This window comes from Ornithorhynchus anatinus, chromosome 8 (assembly GCF_004115215.2).
Source record: "Ornithorhynchus anatinus isolate Pmale09 chromosome 8, mOrnAna1.pri.v4, whole genome shotgun sequence".
Lineage (NCBI taxonomy): Eukaryota > Metazoa > Chordata > Mammalia > Monotremata > Ornithorhynchidae > Ornithorhynchus > Ornithorhynchus anatinus.
The window spans coordinates 32,254,905-32,279,096 of record NC_041735.1 but is presented as its reverse complement, the minus strand read 5'-3'; the positions used below and the strand labels follow the sequence as shown (position 1 = coordinate 32,279,096).

Genomic DNA, 24,192 nt, shown 5'->3' with positions numbered 1-24,192 from the left:
CAGTTCACACCCTTTGCTTTCCCAGAATCTGGGTTGGGGGCACTCATATAGGCTGTGGGGAGCCAGGAATCTCTGGGTTCAGCCCAGGTAGCTTGTGACCAGGAGCTGGGCTTGGGTAATCCGACCCCTGAGACCCCCTCCAAGAGCAAGCTCAGCCTCAGAGAACCCCACCCTCACCCTCCAGAGCCGGGCCCCTCTCCTGACAGAAGGAAAACCATGGAAATTCCTTTGAGCCACTAGAGCTCGCCGACACTCACTCCCCCTGGGGAATCTGGGTACCAGTGGCCGAGGGGGGGGGGGAAGTCAACAAGACGTTTGGCCCTGTAGGGGGGTGCCATGCCTGGCAGAAGGAATGAGGGGAGTGGAATCTTTCATTCCCCTGGGGCAGCTGAGACAGAATTCATGTCCTCTCCCCTGACCCACACTCAGTAGAGTGTCAATGGGGACCCTGCGACCTTAGGAGCTTGGGGGCCAAAACAGTCTGTTTTTTTCTCCCTTCCCTTGGTAGTACTGTGCGGTGGGGGAGAGGGACAGGTTCCGGGATGCGAGGCAGGACCATATTGGGAGAAGGAACCTTCCTGCCCCCTTGCCACTATCATCACTTTCCCTGAGGTGGGTTGCCCCAGGATTCACCCCCCTAGCTGCAGACCCCTTGGTCTGCACACTGAAACATCTAGAAAGGGGGAGGATTCTGCCTTCCCCGCAACTCCTGGCTCTGAAGGGACGTGATCCAAAGGCACTTCATGAATTCAAACCTCCCACCCTTCCCCCTTCGACTGTCTTTGGTCTCTGGATCACCTCCTCCCCTCTCCCCTGCCTAAGGCTGGAAGTGGGTCATGGCCTTACCTGACAGCAGACACCCCAAGACCAGGAATGTCCAAGGGGAAGGACCCATAGTCGATGGAAAACTGGGGGAACCAAGACAAGTCAAAGTTAGAGCCAGGGTTGGGGGTTTAGTTCCACTTGAGCCACTCTCAGCTGACCCTGACCCCCCTGAGTTGTCCCAGTCTGAGAAGCTGGCTGGATTCCACTCCAGCCCCAGGGATCCCAGTGAACTCTTCTCCCCTTTCCCAGGGCCTCTTTCAGGTTCCAGGCCAGGGGGCCCTGCGCCATCCCAGATTTCCATTCCTAATCAACGCTGGTTATGATTCAGCCCATGTCCCCGTCCCCACCCCCCAAAACGGGAAGGTGACCAGCGGGGAACGGAGCCAGCTAAGAGCTGGCCACATCCCTTCCATCGAAGACAAACATCTTCCTTTTCCCTTTGATATCGCCCTCCCGACTCACAGACTCCAATAATGATAATAATGGGGCTAAGTGCTTATCGATGTGCCAAGCACTGTGCTAAGTACCCAGGGTGAGATACAGGCTGGACACGAGTCCCTGTCCCATTTGTGTGTGGCTGAAAATCCCAGCCACTACTCTCTCTCTCTTCCGCCTCTCCCCCAACTCTTCTAGACCGTGATCTTCTAGACTGTGAGCCACTTGCTGGGTAGGGATTGTCTCTATCTCTTTCTGAGTTGTTACTTTCCAAGTGCTTAGTACAGTGCTGTGCACACAGTAAGGGCTCAATAAAAACGAAGGAATGAACTCACTCTCTAATAATAATTATGGGTACTAGTTAAGTGCTTACTATGTGCCAAGCACTGTTTCTAAGTGATGGGGTAGTTACAAATTAATCAGGTTGGACACAGACCCTGTCCCACACGCAGCTCACACTCTTATCCCTAATTTACAGATGAGGTAACTGAGGCCCAGACAAGTGAAAGTAACTTGCCCAAGGTCACACCCTAGACATATGGTAGAGCCGGGGTTCGAACCCATGTTCTCAGACTCCCAGTTCATGCTTCTCTTTCTCTCTCTCTCAGGCTCATCTCTCTCATTTGTGCAGTCGCATTTATTGAGTGCTTACTGTTTGCAGAGAACTGTATTAAGTGCTTGGAAAGCACAATTCGGCGCAACAAATGCGGTCTCTCTCTGTCTCCATCAATATCTGTCTCTCTCCCTCTCTCCAGCTCGCCCTCTCTCTTTTTCTTTCCTTGTTGAACCGTCATGAGAGAAGGCACTGCCTGGTGCAGATTTCACTTTTGCTCCCTTATCCCTAGATCAATTTTCCTTTAAAACACTATGAAAAAGGGGTTTTGCAGCCCTCTGCTGGCTCTCCCTGCAAGTAAACACGAAAACTTAGCTGGGGTGATGAAAAACCTCTGATTCCCACTTTAAAATAAACCCCAAAAAAGAAAACACAACCGGGAGGGACTGACTGGAAACCTTGTTAATTAGAAATGCTGGGACATACGCATAATATGTTCAAGCCTCAAATCCCGAGAAAGGTTTTAATCCAAAACAGCTCAACTCCCCAGACTTGTAAACCTTTCCTCAAAAGGCTCCTTAAAGGAAAATTTGTACACTACAGATTTGGAGGAACTTGCTTTCATTTCCTCCATTAATCATAAGTGGTTGAGCACCTACAGCGAGCTGAGAACTGTACTGGCCACTTATTGTAGGAAAAACAACGTACGGGGCATCTAGAATTTGCCGAGTACTGTCCTGAGCACTTGGGAGAGGTACAATAGAGGTAAAAAGATACTACCTTTTTACCTCAAGGAGCTCACAGTCACAGGCACACAATCACTTAATTTTGAGATAAAAAAGAATGGAAATGATGGATAGGCAAATAAATCAATGCTTCTGAGCAGAGTCAGTAATATCTCTGTGCCTCAGTTTTCTCATCTGTTTAAAATAGGATAAAACGCACTTTCAATTCCCTTCCTCATAAACCAAGCCCGCCGAAGAACAGAGACTGTCCGAGACGATTACCTTGTCTCTACGGTCTAGCATTTAGCATAAGTTTTTGGCACACAATACTCGCTTTAATAATCATGATGGTATTTGTTTAAGCGCTTACTATGTGCCGAACATTGTTCTAAGCGCTGGGGTAGATACAAAGTAATCAGGCTGTCCCATGTGGGGCTCACAGTTCTTAATCCTCATTTTACAGATGAGGGAACTGAAAGCACATAGAAGTGAAGTGACTTGCCCAAAGTCACACAGCTGATACGTGGTAGAGCCAGAATTAGAACCCACGATCTCTGACTCCCAAGCCCGGGCTCTCTCTACTAAACCACACTGCTCCCCTGTTATGAGATTAATAGGGCTGGCGCCGGCGCTCTCTCCCCTCGCTTTGGGTCAAACTAAGCCCCAAGCAGATGGAGTAAAAACTCCAGTATGTAGTCCTTCTGTTGGCCAGAAATGCTTTTATAATTTTTTTCAGGATAGGTTTTTAAGGCAACCCACTCAGCCATGCTAAACACTAACATGTTTGGAGTTTTTGCGTGACTTTATGTCCAGGAAGTACCCTTGGAAGGAAGAGAACAAACAAAAAAACATGGTTTTCCTTCTTCTCTGTTTTACCCTGTACTCCAAATAGCGTTCTTCCAAATAGCTAAGCATTTGATCCCATCAAAGGCCCAGCAGGGCATCGCTGGGATGGGGAAGGGGGAAGGAGGCTTTAGGGAGCGAAGCGCTTGGACCCCAAAATTCTGCACCATCGTGACTGACACGCCCCTCCCCGCCCTCCTGCGCAGTTCAACTTTTGGGGGTCGGGTTTTACCGGCTGGGGGACCTGGGGCAAAATCCACTTCACTTCTCCAGGCCTCAGCTCCCTCATCCGTAAAATAATAATAATAATTGTGGGTATTTGTTAAGTACTTACTATATGCCAGGCACTCTACTATGCGCTGGGGGATCCAAACAAAACAGTCTGGATACAGCCGCTGTCCTACGTGGGGCTCACAGTCTCAATCCTCATTTTACAGAGGAGCAACTTGAGGCCCAGAGAAGTGAACTGACTTTTCCCAAGGTCACACAGGTAGGCAAGAGGCTAAATCAATCCTTTGACCTCCCTTCCGCTTAGACAGGGAGCCCCATGAAGAACGGGGACTGCGACTGACCTGATTAGATCCAGCCCCAGCGCCGAGCACATGGCTTGGCACAGTGCAGGCAAACAAATACAATTATTATATTACTACCATTGAACACAAGCTGAAGCGAGCCAGCAGCGGGGCAACCCGCCCCGCCCCCCTTCCTGCATTTAAGGCAACGGTCCTGCGGGGTCTGGCCAGCCCCTTGCCCCCACTCTGGGCCCTGGGGAATAATAATAAAAATGATAATGGTATTTCTTAGGTGCTTACTAGTCTCACCTCCTCCCCTCACCTTCCAGACTGAGCCCACCCTTTCTCCCTCTGCTCCTCCTCCCCTCCTCCCACCCTCTGCTCTTCCCCCTTTCGCTTAATATAAGCGCTTAGTACAGTGCCCTGCACATAGTAAGTGCTCAATAGAATACATATAGAATGAAGGAATGAATGAATGTGCCAGACACATGTACTAAGTGCTGGGGTGAAATACAAGTAAATTAGGTTGGACACAGCCCATCATTCATGTGAGGGTCTGTCACCAGTTCAATCCCGATTTTACAAGATGAGATAAGTGAGGCGCAGAGAAGTGAAGTGACTGCCCAAGTTCACATGGCAAACCAAGTGCGGAGCCCGGGATAAGGACTGGCTTATGCACTAAGCACGGGAGCATGAGTTGGGGAGCTAAGGTGACGGTCACTGTCTGGGAAACGGCCTCTCCTCCCCTGTGGGTCTGGGGGAGGCGACCTTCGCAGGGCCCTTGTGGGGAGAAAGAGTTCTTCCCCTCCCCTCCCCTGGCATCTCAGCCACTGCCCACACCCTTGCTTCCTTGCCTAGTCTCTCCCCCTTATCTCCGTCCTCCTGATCCTTTGCCCCACTCTCCATTCCATCTTGCCAGCCTCTTTCCTCCCTCCCTTTCTGCCCTGATGTATTTCCTCCTCCTCTCTGTTCATCCCTTTCTTTCTCCTATTTTCACCTATTTGGCAGCTGTCGTCCACCCCTGGGCCCCAGTTCCAGGACCAAAGGGTGGAGAGAAATGATGGAGTGCAGCAGATCCAGAAAAGCTTCCCCCACCCATCAGACTCCCGACCTCTCCTGGGTGTCCCCCTCCTCCCTGCAGGGTGGCTTGAGCCCCGCCTCCTCTCTCCGGCCACGAGGGACAAGGGCATTATCAAGCGTGGACGAGTTTAAGGTCCCACCATCAAGCTGGGTGCTTCACCCTGATGGTGCCCGAGGCCACGGCCAAGGACAGCGGTTGATTCTGAGTGTGCTGCCCACCATGTCACCGAAGAGGCGAAGCAGATTAAAGAAGGTCACCCTCACGTCCACGGGTAGAGTGAGAACCCTAAGTCCCCCACGGTGGGGTGGGGCCTGTGGCCAACTGGCGCTCTCCGCAGCACCAAACCTGTTCATCGGACCCCCTTCTGTCCCCCAGAGAAGGCTTCGTCCAGCTCCAGCCTGGCTTTCGACCCATGGTGGAGGCCGTGAACCTGCACGAGGTTCGGCATTTTGTGTGGAGCTTGAGACCTACCTCCAGTCCCAGGGTGTCCTGGCTGAAAGAACAACGTGATGCTCATTGAGAACTGACCGAGATCACCATCAGCCTGAGAGAGACCTAAGAGATGCAGGTGACAGAGCCTTTTCCCCTGCTGAGTCTACCCTAGTGCTCTCCCGCACCCCCCTTATTGAGTCCCATGTCCCCAGCTGGATGCCTGAGGGCCAGAATGCTGTTATAGGGCCCCTACTGTATATGAAGTGCTGTGTTGGACTCCTACTCTTTGCTGAACACCTACTATGTGCAGAGTGCTGTCCCTTTTTTTAAGGTATTTGTTAAGCACTTTCTATTTGCCAGGCACTGTTACTAAGCACTGGGGTTAGATACAAGCTAATCAGATTGTACACCAGTCCCTGTCCCACATAGGGCTCACAGTCTTAGTCCCCATTTTACAGGTGAAGTAACTGAGGCCTAGAGAAGTGAAGTGACTTGCCCAAGGTCATACAACAGATAACTGGGGAAGCCGGGATTAGAATCTAGGTTCTTCTGACTCCCAGACCCATGTTCTATCCACTAGGCCATGCTGCTTCTTGCTGCTGTATTGGGTGCCTATTATGTGCAGAGCATTGTACTGAGCATGAAACTGGTGTGCAGGAATGCTGTATTGGGCATTTATGGCAAGCGGAGGCACTATTACTGCGTACTTGGACGGTCCCATAGGATTAGAAGACAGTCCTCTGCTCTCAGGAGCTTCCAGCTGTGGCATGAAGAGGCGCTGCACTAAGCGCTTGGCGGAGTCCAACAGAGTAGGAGACTCGATCCCTGTTCTAAAGGAGCTTTTAGTCTAGTGGCCCATAACTTCCTCATAGAGGGAGGGGACACCTGTTGCGGAGTGACCACAGTGACCCAGGCGGGGATCTCAGTAGGTTCTGGCCCGTATTATGAGTGTTGGGCTTCCAGCCCGGCCCGGGTTTCAGGTGAAGTTTCGAGGGTCTGGCCCGAGGATAGGAGCGGCCAGGCCCAGGCCCCCTGGGATTCCAAGGCTGGAGGTTGATTGCTGTCTACTTGTTTTGTTTTGTTATCTGTCTCCCCCTTCTAGACTGTGAGCCTGTTGTTGGTAGGATTGTCTCTGTTGCCGAATTTGTACTTTCCAAGCGCTTAGATAGTGCTGTACGAAACAGTAAGCACTCAGTAAATACGATTGAATGAACGAATTATTGGGGAGACTTGGCTCCAGCCCCCCGACACCGCGACCAACCCCCTAGCTTGGCTGTTGCTTCCTCTGGAGGCTGGCACATGGGGATCCCAGTCTCCTGGCGTCCCCCTTAAGAACTGCTGGAGCAACCCCAGTCAGAACTGCTCAAGAGTCATCTGGATTGCTCTGGCCCTGGGTGTGGAGTATTTTATTCTCACTTAATTGTACTTAATTGATTGCTTGCTATGTGCAGAGCACTGTACTAAGTGCTTTGGAGAGTACAGTACAATAACAGAGACATTCCAGGCCCACAATAAGATTGGAGTCAGAACACGGAAGGTCCCTTCCACCTGAAATGTCCATTTGTGGGGCGACGGAGCCCACCTGGACTACTGGCCCCATCTGGGCTATGCCAGGCAAAGAGATGCCCTCCAGCTCTATCCCTCCCCTGTCTTCCCTTTCCCTGCCACCCTGGACAGGCATGGGCACCTGGCCCCTGGTCCCATGCTGGGGGGGCATGGTCCGCATTGGGCAACCCAGTGGGGCAACCAGCATGCAGTCCCTCCCGTGGAGCTGGAACCCTGTGGGAGACTTCCAGGCCAGTGCTCTTCTACTGGGCTATACTGCTTCCCTACTGTTGAAGTGAAGTAGCAAAGATGAAGTCTTTCACCTTTTGCAGAATAATTTAGCTAGGAACTTTCTACGTATGGGTTTTCTGTAGTGCCTAATGCAGTGTATTCGCTGTGGGTCCTCTTTGATGTCACCAGGTATCAGAGCATGCTGAAGCTAATCCAAGCAAAGGAGGGAGACAGTGGGCACTACACAATTGTAGTGGCAAAACAAGGATGATATAATGAACTACATTTTTGAGCTGCTTGTTCAAGGTAAGATTTAGGGACAACGCTTCCAGTCTCGGGGTGAGAGCAGGGCAGCTGTCCCCATCCAGTCAGTCAACTGATCGATCAGCAAGATTCCCCGAGCACCAGCTGTGTGCACAACACTGTACTAGGTGCTTGGGAGAGTACAATAGCAGCCAGATACATGTTCCCTTCCCTAAGGGTGCTCATGAACTAATGTGGGTGGGTGGCTGGCAAAAATTATTTACAGGGATCATATCTACTAAGTCTTTTAGGTCGTACTCTCTCCCAAATGCTTATACAGTGCTCTGCACACTGTAAGCGTTCAGTATTCACCACTGGGTAATTTATGAATTGACCCACACATGGTAACTGCTCAGTAAATATGCTGATTGATTGATTGAAATAGATCTGGGTTGAAATAGCTGAACAACTAATTAAATATAGAGATAAAGGTATAAGGATTAAATTGATTGCCTGCATAAGTGCTGAGTAAAGGAATAAAAATGAAGTGTGAAGGTTGATGTGATTGGAATTGTAGGAATTAGTCTAGCCTGTAAGGTCCTTATGAGCAGGGATCAAGCCTACCAACTCTATTATACTGCCTTCTCCTAAACGCTTAGGACAAGTAAGTGTTCAATAAATACCATTGATTAATTGAATCAATTAGGGAAGGTTTCCTGGGGAGACAGGTTTTTAGAAAAGGCCCTGAAGACTCACCTTAGTCATGGGCTGGTGAGCTTTTTGTGAGGCTGGTGCCTCACCGAACAAGCTCAAAATAGAGGCTCACCGACTCCCCATTCCCCACTATCAGAAATGGTGATTTCCAAGAGGATAGAGAGTAACTCTTGGGGGTGCTTCAGCTCCCATGCCGGCTGGCCACCGGCTCCCAGAGGAGTTTCCAGGCTCCCCGAGAGCCCCGTTCCCATGGCACTGCCAGTCTCCGCTCTTTTTGCCTCTCACTGCAGTTCAAGTCCATTTCCTCTTGTTCTGTCCTCGGTGGGGGGAGAACAGCTGGTCATGTAGGATAGGGAGGTGGCGCTGGTATAAATGGGGCCTCTTCCCCCAGTACAGGATCCTTCACATAGTGGGTCCTGGCACAGCACCCTGCTCAGAATAGGCATCCGCATGGGCACTCTGCTCTCCTGCATTGCCCCAGGCACAGTGCTGAAAGCTGTTCCTTCCCCCACTCCTTTCTGTCCACCTCTCCCGCAAGTGCCGGGCCTCCATCTTGGATCTGGTGGACGAGCACACGGCTCGGCAAGGGTCCAGACGTCCGCTGTGTCGCAAAGGGTTGCACTGCCCGACATCGACTAGATGGTTTGCCAGGGACATTAAAAAGTGATGCAGAGCAGCCTGTGCTGCCTGACCACTTCCTTCCTAGCCCCGGTCTGAGGGTCCTGCACCGGTGGCCTGAGCCCCCATGGCTCCATGGGGAGGGGCGTGTGTTTTGAGGGGCCGAAGCACCTTGGGACTGCTGAACGTTCAGTAAAAGTCGGAGCCAGGTGGGGGCTTAGTCAGGAGCTGGGATCCACTGGGGACTCAGCACAGCTTCTGGCCTGTTTATTCTCTGGGATGACCAGCAGAGGGGTTGTGGTGACAGCAGGGTGTATTCAGGGTGAAAATGCTGGTCAACTCCTGCCTCCCTCCTGCTTCAGCCTCGACCTCCCCACTCTCCCCAGATGCAAAGAATGAGACCTCGTGGACCCCCTGGCCGCCAATGCATCTGACATCACCATGGAGGGCCCACACGGGCAACGGGGACATGATGGAGAGTCAGGTGACCTTCTGGCAGGTGGAGGAGATGCTGGCAGTGCACTGCTTGGCCAAGAATCAACTCGGGGCCATGACGCGGGAGCTGAAGCTGGTGGCCCCCGGTGAGTTGGTAGGCGAGGGGGGCACAGGTTGAGGGGGATGACGACAGGTGGAGCCAGCCCTCCTTTCTTCCTCCTCCTCCCTCCAAGGACCTCCACCCAAATGAGGAACACCATTTAGCTCGGCCTTGCAGAGAGCCAAGGGCCAGTCGGCCCTGGTTGGGAACAGAGTCGACGATGCTGACATCTGGACGGGGGCTTTTGTGTCAGGAGGGGTGGTTAGGGCAGCGGCGTTGCGGGACGGGAGGGACGGGTCTCCATCTGGGGCCGCGCTGACCTTCGGGTCTCTCCGCCCCCAGCCCCGCACTCTGAGCTGACTGTGGCTGTTGCCGTCCTGGTGACCCTGCTGATTGTGATGGTCTGCCTCATCGTGCCAGTCATCATCTGGAAACGGGTCAGGGCCCTCCACCTCCCCCCCTGCAAGGGCCAACTGGGATCTCTCCCCGGCCCCAGGCCTCCCCGGGTCCTGACCCCTCCTTTCACCTTGCAGAAGCCACGCTATGAGACCCAATGGCTGGTCATCGAGTCCATTCAGGCCGGCCACCCACGAGTCTGTCTACAAAACCAAATGCAGATCCCCTGCCGACTCGCACTGGGAGTTTCCGAGGGACAGGCTGGTGCTCAGTTACGCTCCCCTGGACCCTCCCTGCCGGCCGGTGGCCTCCAAGCCCCAGGGACTCCTTATCCACATGAGCGACCTTGGGGGCAAAACCAACAGGCAAGCGATAGCAAGGACTAACAGTGACTTTGTGGCCCGCTGTAACCGAGAACTCTGTGCTAAGCGCTGGCTAGACTCAAGACCATCAGATCAGCAAATAGACCCTGCTCCACCCGAGGCTCATAGTCTACAAGGGAGGGAGAGCGGGGATCTGTATGCACATACCCCACTCACCCCCTGCACCCGTACAGCCACAGTTGCTCATATATGCACATGTATGTGTACCATCCCTGCACATTCACGTCCACACACACATAACACAGGTGCCCGCCGGCCAAGTCACAGCCTTCCAGGAGGGCCCCAGAAAGGCAGTGGGCAGGAAGCAGTGGGAGGGAGGCAGGGATGGCTCGCTCCTGCTCTGACCAGCCTTGTCACCCACAGGCCAAATCCTTGGGTCCGGAGTATTTGGGAGGTGGTGGAAGGCACTGCATACGGACTGAGCCGCTCCCAGCCCATGATGAAGGTGGCTGTGAAAATGTTAAAACGTGGGTGCCTTTGGGGCTTTCCATAGTGCATGGGGGGCCGGGAGGGCTCTCCCTCTTGAAAACACCCCAGGAGTCGCCACCCTTCCCTCACAGTCCCCCCATCCTGCCGGAGTGAATCCCCTGGGATTGACTTGCTCTTTGGGTGCAATGGGGTGGGTGGTGCTGCTGGTTACCCCAGCTTCTCACCTCCCCTCCCCAACCTTTTCTTGCTGGCCATGGGCCTGGTAATGGCATTGATAAAGGGTTATACTACATGCCGAGTGCTATGCTGAGCGCTGGGGTAGATTTAAGATTATCAGATCTGACACAGTCCCTGTCCTGCTTGGGCTCATGGCTAAACAGGAGAACAGGAATCTCATCCCCATTTAACGGATGGGGAGGTTGAGCCCAGAGAGGTTAAGTGACTTGCTCAAGGTCATCCAGCAGGCCCCAATCCCCTCCTTACACGACACACCCTTGCCCACTCTCCTGGACTGAATTTCTGCCCTTCTGGACCCTCAGCTTTCCACTGGCCGGCTCTCCTGTAGCTGGCTGGCCTCTCCTTCCCAACCACCATTCCCTCTACCATGCCATTACTTGCCCCTGCCCCTCATTCTCCTCAGCTAAAATACCCTCCCCATCCCATCAAAAGCCCTTCTCCTGAGCCCCCCTCCTCCAGAAAGCCTGCCCGGATTAACCACGCCTCTGCTGCACACACTCATCATACCACCTTGCGGCTCTTCCTCCTCCGTAGGGCCCAGATCTGTCTCTAAGGTACCAGGGAGAGTTCAACAGTAGAATAGCCCCCTCCACTAGGTGGAGCTCCTTGAGAGCAGGGCACCCAGCAGCATGGCGCAGTGGAAAGAGCACGGGCTTTGGAGTCAGGGCTCATGAGGTCGAATCCCATCTCTGCCACTTGTCAGCTGTGTGACTGTGGACAAGTCACTTAACTTCTCTGTGCCTCAGTTCCCTCATCTGTAAAATGGGGATTAAGACTGTGAGCCCCACGTGGGACAACCTGATTCCCCTGTGTTTACCCCAGAGCGCTTAGAACAGTGCTCTGCACATAGTAAGCGCTTAACAAAAAAATTATTACATTTCTCCTGCAATGTCCTCAGCCCCTACTAGTGAGCGCAGTCCAAACCGGGCCCCCGGCACCCACCACAGCTGCTCTACCACTCACATTGACCATCATAACAAGGGGAACGATAGTCAACTCTCAGGGACTTCTTCTCCACCATGTGGATTATCCAGGCCCCCACCTTCCCCTTCCTGTTCTCTTTCCAGTGCCCTTTGCCCCTTGCCAGCCCCTCTCTGAGACCGGGAAGGGGAAATGAGAAGGGTGAAAGAAATATCCCATTGCCGTTTATTGGTGGTCTGGGGTGGGGAAGATAAGGAAAACTGTTGGAGAAAGGTTCTCTCCTCCCGCGTCTTGGAGATCTCGAGCATCTCTGTCAACGTGGTCTCCCCTCTTTGTAGCTGTGGGGGCTTGCCTTTCACCCATCACCCCACTCTAAGATTGGCAACCTTCAGCCATTGCTCTGGGCATTAGGGGAAGTAGCTGAATTCAGGCCATAGAGTCGAGTGGATGGAGAGGCCTTTGTGTGCCATAAAGGAGTGGGGCAGTGCTTGGAATTACTGTGTACTGACTATATGTACAGCCCTGTGCTAAGCACTTGGGAAAGTACTGTATAACAGAGTTGGGGGGTACAATCCCTGCTAACAAGGCATTTACAGTCTACAGGAGGAGGAAGACATCAGGGAAGTTTTTTTGCAACATCCTGAGGGCCGGGAAATTGGGTGGTGGGGGAACCTTGGGGGTCTTCAGCCGTGCCGTGGACACTTGAGCTCCTAGAGGCCGGACTGCCCAGACTGACTGACACACGGTTTTTGACCCCGACAGCTGCGGCTCAAATCAGCAAGAAGCAGGCCCTCGTGTCAGAGCTGAAGATCATGATGCATCTGGGCCCCCATCTGAACACTGTGAACCTCCTGGGGACTTGCACCAAATCAGGTGGGTGTGAGTGTCAGGGAAGGGCATGTTTTGGGTCGAGGGATGACTGGGGTGGAGGGCTGTGGCTCTGTGGGCACAATCCTCCCCCGAGCCACCCTGCTCACTTCCCATTACCCCGGCCTCAGGACCCATCTACCTCATCACCGAGTACTGTGTCTTCCGCAACCTGGTCAGCTACCTGCAAAAGAAGCGTGTTAACTTCCTGACTCACCCCCCAGAGAAGACGAAGAAAGAGGTGAACATCTTCAGAATGAGCCCTGCCAACAAGAGCTTCACGAGGTGGGCTAGGGCAGGGCATGCTGGGTATTGCCCTGAAACCAAAGGGGGCGGGGCTGTGTACTGGTTGCCATCCTGAATGCCCACCCTCATGACCAGGAATGGAGAAGGGAGAATCAGGGGTGTTGGATTGTCCATGCTGGGTCACTGGGGGAGAGTCAGGGATGTTGGATGGTCCGTGCTGGGTCACTGGGGGAGAGTCAGGGATGTTGGACAGTCCATCCCTAATGGTGAGAGTGGGTGTCCAGGAGAACAACCAGCATGTTGTTCTTGGGCACCTGGTGCCCTTTCAGAGTCAAAGTCCTGGGCTACGCGGACCATGGGGGTAGGCCAGCAGGTGTTGCTCAAGACCTGGTGGTCTCTGAGCCTGTTTCTCTAAATGGGGGCTTTTCCGGGGCTGGGGAGGAATCAGGAACTGGTGGCAGGAAATCTCTTTGCCAGAGTGGGAGGGAGGGGCCAGAAGTGGCCATGGTCTGTAGAATCTCCGAGCAATGAGAAGTCATCAAGACCAACCCCCCGCCCCCTCCATAAACACCTGTTTTCTGGACGAATGTTTCCCTCAGAGGAGCTGGGCCCCCCAGCTAACACTTCACCTTGGCTGGCGCAGTTGCATCATCTTCTCACTTGAAAACAATGGGGACTACGTGGACTTGAACAGGTGGACACCTCGCAGTGCGTATCCGTGTTGGAGAGGAAAGAGTCGTCCAAGTCCTTGAACATCCAGCGATCCCTGTGGAACCGGTCAGCCTCCTACAAGAAGGCAGTATCGGGTGAATGACGGGGTCCCCTTGATCCCTGTGACTGTTGGGTGGAGAATTGGGCTGGGGGCAGGGGGTCTCACGCCCAGGTGAAGGGCTGAGGGCATTACTGGTGGAGGCTGGCTGGATTAGGCAGAAAATGCCAGGCCATTTTGGGACTGCGGCATGTGGGTGGGGATCGTTTACTCTGCCACCTTGGGAATCAAGTCCTCTGCATGGATGTGGGAATCAGAGGATCTGGGTTCTAATCCCGTCTGTGTAATTTTTCTCCTGTGTTACCTTGGGCAAGTCACTTCACTTCTGGGCTTCAGTTCCCTCATCCGTAAAATGGAGATTAAGACATGTGAGATAGGGACTGTGACCATCCTGATTACCTTGTGTCTACCTCGGTGCTTAGATCAGTGCTTGGCACATAGTAAACACTTAAGTATCATAATTGTTATTGTGAGGAGCAGCATGGCCTAGTGGATAGAGCACGGGCCTGGGAGCCAGAAGGTCATGGGTTCTAATCCCAACTCTTCCACTTGTCTGCTGTGTGATCTTGGCAAGTCACTTCACTTCTCTGTGTCTCAGTTACCTCATCTGTAAAATGGGGATTGAAACTGTGACAGGGACTGTGTCCAACCCAATCTGCTTGTGTCTACCGCAGTGTTTAGTGTTAGTGCCTGGAACATAGTAAGCACTTAACAAATACCATTATAATAATAATAATAATGATAATCTCTCCCCTAGGTGAGGCAGGAGGAGGAGGAAAGAAGTGGCAGGAGACTGGGGGTCAGACTGAGGCAAGGAGTAGAGTGCTGGCAGCTGTGAGCCGGTTGTGGCCTTTTTCTCCTGGGGCTGGGAAAGGCAGACTTGAGGACAAGGGGGTTCTCCAGTCAGGGTGGGGCCCGATGCCCAATATTAGGTCAGGAGACCCTTTCTGGAGGCTTCTCTGGGGGAGCCAGTCCGGCCCTCCAGGATGGCAGTGCTCTGACCTAGGGGGCCATACCCAGATTCCTGACATCCTCTCTGCCCTCCCCTCACCTGGTACCACTGACAGACCCTGAGAAGCCAGAGAAGCCTTTTCGGGGGCTTCTCTGGGGGAGCCAGTCTGGCCCTCCAGGATGGCAGTGCTCTGACTTCGGGGGACATACCCAGATTCCTGACATCCTCTCTGCCCTCCCCTCACCTGGTAGCACTGACAGACCCTAACGTCGGATGACGATTCATATGGCCTTGGCCTGCTGGACCTGCTGAGTTTTTCCTACCAGGTGTCCTGCAGGATGGAGTTCTTGGCTTCGAAAAATGTGTGTGTCTCTGGGGGGTGCAGTGGGGTGCGCAGTGCGGGGAGGTGGGGAGGTGGCTCGGGGGTCCCTGTCCAGAGCCCGTGTTTCTGATGGAAATGGTCACTTCTGGAGTGGGCAATGGGCCCCTCCTCCACCAAAGTCTGGATGCCTCCTCTTGTTGTCTAGAGATCTCCAGTCTCATTTAGATCTCTTGCCCACCATGTATCCAGACATCCCCTTCCAGCATTTCTATACTTCTGCCCCTACCCTGGTGAGCTGGGCAGAGGGAAGAGCCCCTGGTCCATCATAAGCGTCTGGCCTCAGAGGACAGGGAAGACTGTGGCTTCTGCAATGACCGTGCCCCTCTCCCGTTCCCCAAAGTGTGCCCACCGGGACCTGGCCACACAGAACGTCCTGCTGGCCCAAGGGAAGATCGTGAAGATCTGCGACTTCGGGCTGGTGAGGGACCTCATGCCCATCTCCAACTACGTGTCCAAGAGCAGCATACGTATAAACTCAGGCCGGGCCCGTGCAGTCCAGGGGTGGGCAGAAGCATGGATTTTGGAGGCCAGGGGAAGGCTGCCTAGCTCCTGGAGCTCCAAGATGCTTGAGGGGAGGGGAGGGGCGGACTGAGGGTGGAGATTTGTCCAGTCAGTTGGTCAGTCAGTCAGTTGTATTGATTGAGTGCTTACTGTATGCAGAGCACTGTACTCAGTGCTTGGGAGAGTACAGTATAACAGACACATTCCCTGCCCACAAGGATCTAGAGGGGGAGACAGCCTCGGGCGGGGAGATAGACATCAATATAAATAAAATTACAGATGTGGACATAAGTACAGTGGGGCTGGGAGGGGGAATTGGTCTCTGGGAAAGGCTGGCAAGGGGTTTAATTGTAACCATGAAAGCAGTAGAGTGGAAGGATGTTCTCATCTCAGTCATCAACGTTAACAGGATTTGCTGGATCGCTAGTAAATCAATGCGTGGCATTTATTGAGGGCTTACTATTTGCAGAGCGCTGTACTAAGCACATGGGAGAGTACAGTGCAACAGAACCTGATTATCCTGGATCTACCTCAGTACGGTACTTAGTGTAACATCCCAGCTCTGCCACTTGTCTGCTGTGTGACCTTGGGCGAGTCACTTTACATTTCTATGCCTCAGTTACCTTATCTCTAAAATGGGGATCAAGACCGAGAGGCCCATGTGGGACTGGGATTATGTCCAATCTGATAGCTAGCAGCGTGGCGCAGTGGAAAGAGCACGGGCTTTGGAGTCAGGGCTCATGAGTTCGAATCCCAGCTCTGCCACTTGTCAGCTGTGTGACTGTGGGCAAGTCACTTAACTTCTCTGTGCCTCAGTTCCCTCATCTGTAAAATGGGGATTAAGACTGTGAGCCCCACGTGGGACAACCTGATTCCCCTGTGTTTACCCCAGCGCTTAGAACAGTGCTCTGCACATAGTAAGCGCTTAACAAATACCAACATTATTATTATTACACCGGTGCTTAGAACAGTACCTAGCACATAGTAAGCCCTTACCAAATATCACAGTTATTATTATTACTTGGGTCAGAGAAAGAGCTTAGCAAGTACCATAATTATTACTAGTCCTGTTATTGTTATCCTTGGGGGAGGGTGGCGCAGGGTTGGGGAGGATGGTTTGAGTCCTCTCTGTGTGCTGCCTCCATGCTGCAGATGTTCCTGCCCGTGAAGTGGATGGCTCCGGAGAACATCTTTGACAACCTGTACAGTACGCTGAGTGATATCTGGTCTTACTGGATCCTGCTGTGGGAGATCTTCTGTCTTGGTACATCCCCGTCAACCCCTTGCCCTGCCCCGGCAGTCCTCCTTTGGAATGCCGGAAGCAACTGTTTGCCGGCTGCCCTTGTGGACACCCACCCGCATGCTGTGGATGGGCACACACCTCTCTCTCTTCATCTCTGCCTTTCCCCACGTGACCTAGTACAGAACCCTGATTCTCCCCTCTCCACCCCTAATTGTCCCATCAGTAACCAGCTTGGACCCCCTGACACTTCCCTGACTGCTCGACTCTCCCTCCAGTAACCTAGCACAGACCCCTGTCTCCTCACCCAGTCAACCCACCACGGACCCATGACTCTCCCCTTTCCACCCCTGACTCTCCCTCCAGTGCCCCAGCACGGATCCTGTATGAACTCCTTGTCCGTGACTCTGTCCAATTTCCTCTGAACCTGTTGGTGTTTTAGAGTGAGCACCTTCTTGGGGAAGGGAATCCTGTACTCACCCCCCTTTTCTTGTGTTTCCCTTTGGCCTTGCCAGCTTCTCATTCTTGTGAAACTCCCTTGCTCTGATGCCAAGATGTTTGGGGACCACAAATTTCCCGTCTGCCCTGCTCAACCCACCACGGCTGTGGAACTGGCAGTCCAGTCTCCCGAGTCCTGGCTAAGTCACCTAGGGCCAGGCCCTCTGTGGCCTGAATGGCACCCCATTGTTCACGTGAACGGTACTGCTCTGTCGACAGGGGGCACACCCTACCCGGGCATGATCATCGACTGTACTTTCTACAACAAGATCAAGGGCCGGCTATAGAATGGCCAAGCCGGACCACGCCACCGACGAGGTGTAAGTCATTGTTTCTAATTCTGGCTCCGCCACTTGTCGGCTGTGTGACCTTGGGCAAGTCACTTCACGTCTCTCTGCCTCAGTTCCCTGATCTGTAAAATGGGGATTGAGACCTTGAGCCCCACGTGGGACGGGGACTATGTCCAACCCAATTTGCTTGTATCCACCCCAGAGCTTAGTACAATACCTGGCATGCAGTAAGTGTTTAACAAATGGCCCAATTATTATTACTATTATTACTGTTAAGTCTTCCTTTTTGGGCCCCTGCGCCCCTCCTCCCCCCATCCCCTTCCCCTCCTTCTCCAGGTATGAGATCATGGTCAAGTGCTGGAACAACGAACCCGAGGAGAGACCATTCTTCAAACATCTGAGCGAGATCTTGGGCAGCCTGCTGCCCAGCCACTACAAGAAGGTTCGCCCACCGTGGGCTGGCGCTGCAGCGGCGGAGGGGCTGGGCTGCGGAGTTCCAGAGGGATCCAGGCTGCTGGGAGTCCCGGGCCCATTGGATGACCTTAGACAAATCCCTTCACCTCTCTGGGCCTCAGTTTCCTCCTCCACAAAGCGAGGCTTAAGATCCCTGCTATCCCTCCCTCTAAGACTCGGAGCCCCATGGGGGATGGGGACCATGACCAGCCTGGCACTTAGCACAGGCTCGGCACCCAGTGCATACTCAGTAAACCGCACTGTTGCTAGCACCAATACTCTGAAGCCCTATGTAGCCTGGCCTTCAGCCCATAGTAACCAGGGCCTGCCATTTATCCCCAGAGCTACGAGAAAATCCACCAGGACTTCCTGAAGAGTGACCACCTGGCCATGACCCAGGTGAGAGTTGAGAGTGCCCAGCCATATATGGATGTCACCTTCAGGAGAGAGGAGAAGCTCGAAGGGGAGAGCGGCTTGGACGAGCAGAGTCTCAGCACCGACAGTGACTACATCATCCCCCTCACGGACCTCGAACTCAGCCTGAAGGCAGAGCTCAGCAAGAGGTACCCCCTGCCCGGCCACCCTCTCCCCGCCCCCTGGCGCCATGGTCCTCACTATCCTCTCGCCCACTCTCTGGTGCCTGCTGATCTGTCATACCCCAAACCTCACCCAGACCGGGCAGACACAGTCAAGCCTACATTTTGGAGGTTTGGGAGGTTTTGCTCAAATGTAAGCTCCTTGCTGGGAGTGTGTCTACCAACTCCCTGTTATATTGTACTCTCCCAAGCACTTAGTACAGTGCTCTGCATTCAGTAAGCGTTCAATATTGATTGACCGACTGACTGGGAGTTCCTTGCCCTCGTGCCGCGTTGTCTGGGGACCACAAATTTCCCGTCCGCTCTGCCCACCCTTCCACGGCTGTGGAATTCCTGAGCTCTGGCTAAATCACCTCAGGGCGGGCCCTCTGCTTGGTACAGCGCTCTGCACATGGTAGGTACTCAAAAACAAAATACTCCTGATTAATTGACCCCTATAAATGGGGAAGAGCAGGGAGGTGTTCTTGTAATTGCCAGCCTCCCCTCTTTCTCTCCTAGGCTCTGTACTAGAAGCCTGCTATATGCAAAGCACTGTCCCAGGACCATATTGGGTGCAGAGTAGTGTACTGGGTACCTGCTGTGTGGAGATCAGTCCATCAATCATACTTACTCTGTGCAGAGCACTGTACTAAGCACTTGAGAAAGTATGATATTCATTCAATTGTATTTATTGAGCGCATACTGTGTGCAGAGCACTGTACTAAGCACTTGAGAAAGTATGATAGTCATTCAATCGTATTTATTGAGCGCATACTGTGTGCAGAGCACTGTACTAAGCGCTTGGAATGTACAATTCAGCAATAGATAGAGGCAATCCCTGCCCAACAGCGGGCTCACAGCTTAAAAGGGGGAGACAGACAGCAAAGGAGACAGACAGCAAAACAAAACAAGTAGGCAGGCATCAATACCATCAAAATAGATAGTGTCATAGATTATACACATAATTAATAACATAGAGTAATGAATAATATATACAAATATACACAAGTGCTGTGGGTGGGGAAAGGGGTAGAACAGAGGGAGGGAGGAGTAGGGGCAGTGGGGAGGGGAGGAGGGGCAGTGCAAACTGAGGAGGGCTCAGTTTGGGAAGGCATCCTGGAGAAAGTGAGCTCTCAAACATGATATAACAGACACACTCCCTGCCCCCAACAAGCTTACAGTTTAGTGGGGTATGCAGACATTAATATAAATAAATTATGGATGTGTACATATGTGCTGCAGGGCTCAGGCAGGGTGCAAATCCAAGGGCAAGGGTGATGCAGAGGGAGCGTGAGTAGAGTCCTGGGTGCCTGCTGTGTGCAGAGTACTGTATTGGGCACCTAGTGTAGGCAGAGCACTACAGAAGGTGCTTGGGAGTCAGACAGAAATGAGATGCAGGTCCCACCTTTGAAAACCCCAGTCTAATGAAGGGGACAAATCAACATAAAGTGATGCATAGACGCCTAGGCAGAAGGGTACAAAGAGGGAAGGAAGAGGGAAATACAAGAGATCGCTCACAAGACCGAATCAATCGATAGAGGCCATTCTGCTTCTTCCCGGCCCTAGTAGAAGGTTGGCAAAGAAAGCAGGGAGGAGGGGGAAGGAGAAAGTTGTCTGTGTTTCAGTCCCCGAGCCCCTGGGCTAGGAGCCGTTGCTTCCCATCGTGCCACTGCCAGAGGCGTGTGACCCTGGCACTGTCCACCAAGCTCAGGTGCCTCCCCCTAAGGGGCCAACCGCGGAGGTTTCCCTGGGCACCGGTCCCCAGGGGCCCGCAGGGCGGTATGGCTCAGTGTGGGAGGATGGGAGCGGTCCCCACCCCTCTCGCCCGCGCAGGGGCAGCTTTGCAGGCTCCAGTCCTCCGGGCGGAGTTGGGAGGTGGCGGGCAGAGCGTGTCAAGTTGGAAGCTCGGTCTTTCCGATGCCCCTGGGGCCATAGAGCTATTCTGGGAGTTGGGGTCCCCTGGAGGGGATGCCTCTGCCTCCAATGGTGGGAGCTCTGTACTTCCTCCATTTCAGCACCACTGCCCACTCCCCAGGACCCAGATGTCCGAGGAGATCGCCATCGAGATGAGCTCCAGCAGCTCGACCTTAGTCAAGGGAGAGGATGAGACCCTCGAGGACATCAATCTGGTGGACGATGACATTAACATTGATCCATCAGACCCAGCGAAGGACAGGTTCCTGTAAGCTCCCGCACCCCCACGGTCCCAGTACATATCCACGTCCACCCCGCCCCTCACCGCCTAGTCGAAAGCCACTTCACTGCAGTGCAAAAGCTGCCGAGGAGTCTCCGGCCTGTGCCAAAAGAGGTAGGTGGTCCTGATGGACCCCCAGGACCCCTGAATTGGGCAAGCTGGGCCCAAGTGAACCTTTCTGGTGTGCACCTCTCAGTGGGGGGAAAGGTGGAGTGTCTCAGCAGTATCTGTGGCTGCCCAGAAATGGCCCACCCTTGGCCCATGGCCTCCCTGTCCCTTCTCTACAGACACCACCCCCCACTGTCCCCTGTAATTATGCAAATAATCGTCTGCCCGAGGATGCCGTCCACTGCTCTCCCCACCCTGGTCCAGAGAAGGGACCACTCCGGGCGCCGGTGGAATCTTCCCCCTCGAGACCCGGGCTCTAGCTTAAGAGCCGAAATCACTTGTGACATTCCCAGACGCCAGGATAATAGCATCCTCCTTGCTTAGCATTCACCTGGGCATTAGAAGGTCATGGGTTCTAACCCCGGCTCTGCCATTTGTCTGCCTTGTGACCTTGGGCAAGTCACTTCACTTCTTTGGGCCTCAGTTACCTCATCTGCAAAATGGGGATGGAGACTGGGAGCTCCATGTGGGACAGGAATAGTGTCCAACCCGATTGGCTTGTATCCACCCCAGAGCTACTAAGGTACAGTGCCTGGCACATAGTAAGCGCTCAACAAATCCCATAATTATTGTTATTATTATTACTATGTGCCCAGTGCTGCACTGGGTGCCTTTTGAGTGTACTGGACATTTGGGAAGCCTAAAATACGTAAGAGACATAGTCCCTGCCCTCTAATGGAGGAGAGAGAGTGGACCCAAATGGTTAAGTAAGCCAGAACTACCAATGTGCGAGCAAATTAAATACTGGACCCAGTGAACAAATGAATAAAACCCTGAATACTAAGCGTGGCTATTTAGGAGGTGCTGAGGATGGGGATGACTGGGGCTTGAAGAAGTGGGCTGGGCCTGGGGGTTGGTGGAGGGGTGGTGGTGGGGAGATCCAACTGGGAGGAAGGAGTCAGGGATGGGGTGGCAGAGCGGGAGATGGGGCAGGTGGGCCTGGGGGATGTCGACCCCACCCCCATAGCACTCATGTTCATATTCTTATACCCTACCTCTTTCCCTACCTCTAATTTACTTAAATATCTGTCTCCCCAATAGACTGTAAATTCCTTGAGGGCAGGGAATGTGTCTACCAACACTGTAATTATAATAATGATGATGATGATGGTGTTCGTTAAGTGCTTATTACGTGTCAAGCACTGTTCTAAGTGCTGGGGTAGACACAAGCTAATCAGATTGAACATAGTCCCTGTCCCACATGGAGCTCCCAGTCTTGAGCCCTGTTTTACAGATGAGGTAACTGAGGCACAAAGAAGTGTACTGACTTGTCCAAGTTCACACAGCAGGCAAGTGGTGGAGCCGTGGTTAAAACCCAGGTCCTTCCGACTCCCAGGGCTGCGTTCTATCCACTAGGTCAAGCTGCTTCTGCTGTCATTGTTCTCCCCCAAGCACTTAGTACGGTGCTCTGCACACACAAATTGCTCAATAAATATCATTAATCGGCTGATTAACGGGGTGGACCAGGTTGCCAGGGGCTGGTGTGCCCACCGCTAGCGGGTCTCTCAGGAGAGATCTTTTGGATGTAACAATGATAGTAATTTGGATTTCTGAATTCCACTCACATCAGTCATTGTGGGCGGGAAATGTGTCTGTTTTTGTTCTATTGGCCTCTCTCAAGCCCGTGGTACAGTGCTCTGCACACGGTAATTTCTCAGTAAATACCACTGAATGATCATCACTGAATGGTAATGAATCAGTGGTCTCATTTTTATCCTCTCAACATCCCTCTGGCTTGAAACTCCCCGCCATGACCTGCGGTTGTCCAGGAAGGGCGGAGGTGGGAGATGCTTGGACTCAAGGCTGCAGAGTGCCCCACCAACCATCAAGGGATACCCTCCATTCCGCCATTCGCAACTGGCATGGAGAACAGTGCAATAATAATAATAATGGAATTTAAGCGCTCACCATAGAATAATAATAATAATAATGATACTTATGGCATCCGTTAAATGCTTACTATGTGTCAAGCACTAGTGTAGTGGATAGAGCATGGGCCTGGGAGTCAGAAGACCTGGGTTCTAATCCCTGCTCTCCCACTTACCTGCTGGGTGACCTTGGGTAAGTCACTTTACTTCTCTGGGCCTCAGTTACCTGTTCTGTAAATGGGGAGTGAGACTGCGAACCCCAAGTGGGATAGAGATTGTGTTCAACCCGATTTGCTTGAATCCACTTGAGTGCTCAATACAGTGCCTGTAAGCACTTAACAAATACCATTATTACTGTTATTATTCTATGAGCTGGAGAAGATACTCAAGTCAGACCCACTCCCTGTCCCACACAGGGCTCCCAATCTAAGTAGGAGGGAGAACTGAATTTCCAATTCACAGATGAGGTAACTGAGGCGCAGAGGAGTTAAGCGACCTACCCAAGGTCACAAAGGAGGCATGTATCAGAGCTGGGTTGGAACCAAGGTCCTCTGACTACCGGGCCCCTGCCCTTTCCACTAGGCCACATTGCTTCTCACCATATGTTCATTCAATAGTATTTATTGAGCGCTTACTATCTATGTGCAGAGCACTGTACTAAGCGCTTGGAATGAACAAGTCGGCAACAGATAGAGACAGTCCCTGCCGTTTGACGGGCTTACAGTCTAATCGGGGTAGACAGACAGACAAGAACAATGGCAATAAATAGAGTCAAGGGGAAGAACATCTCGTAAAAACAATGGCAACTAAATAGAATCAAGGCGATGTACATTTCATTAGCTTGGCATAGTGAATTGAGCACGGGTCTGGGAGTCATAAGGTCATGGGTTCTAATCCCGGCTCTGTCACTTGTCTGCTGTGTGATCTTGGGCAAGTCACTTCACTTTTCTGTGCCTCAGTTACCTCCTCTGCAAAATGGGGATTGAGGCTGTGAGTCCCATGCAGGATGGGGACTCTGTCCAACTTGATTTGCTTGTATCCACCCCAGCACTTAGTACAGTGCCTGGCATCTAGTAATCACTTAATAAATACCATCATCATCATAATTATTATTATCATTAGTAGTGTGAAACAGCAATGAGCAGCCTGGGTGCCAAGCATTCCCTGGGTACTAAGAATGGCATTTGTTGAGCACTAACTAGGTGCCAAGCACCGTGCTAAGGGCCAGGGTTGATACAAGAGAATCCAACTGGACCCAGTCAGGGTTCCACAGAGGGCTCACAAGCAAAGAGGTGGGAAGAGCAGGCATCTCCATTCCATTTTACTGTTGGCCTTACAGCTCTCCATAACTTTGCCCTTTCCTACCTCACCTCCCTTCTCTCCTTCTACATCCCAGACCATACACTCCACTCCTCTGGTGCTGTATACTGCCTATCTCGCTGCCGACACCTAGCCCATGTCGCACCTATGGTCTGGAATGCCCTCCCTCCTCAAATCTGCCAGACAATCACTCTCCCCCACCTTCAAAGCT

General features: G+C 52.7%; 1 pseudogene; it reads left to right on the top strand.

Moving 5' to 3' along the window:
- The first annotated feature begins 4,585 nt into the window (after window positions 1-4,585).
- LOC107547850 lies at window positions 4,586-20,617 on the top strand (annotated as a pseudogene).
- The last annotated feature ends 3,575 nt before the right edge of the window (window positions 20,618-24,192 follow it).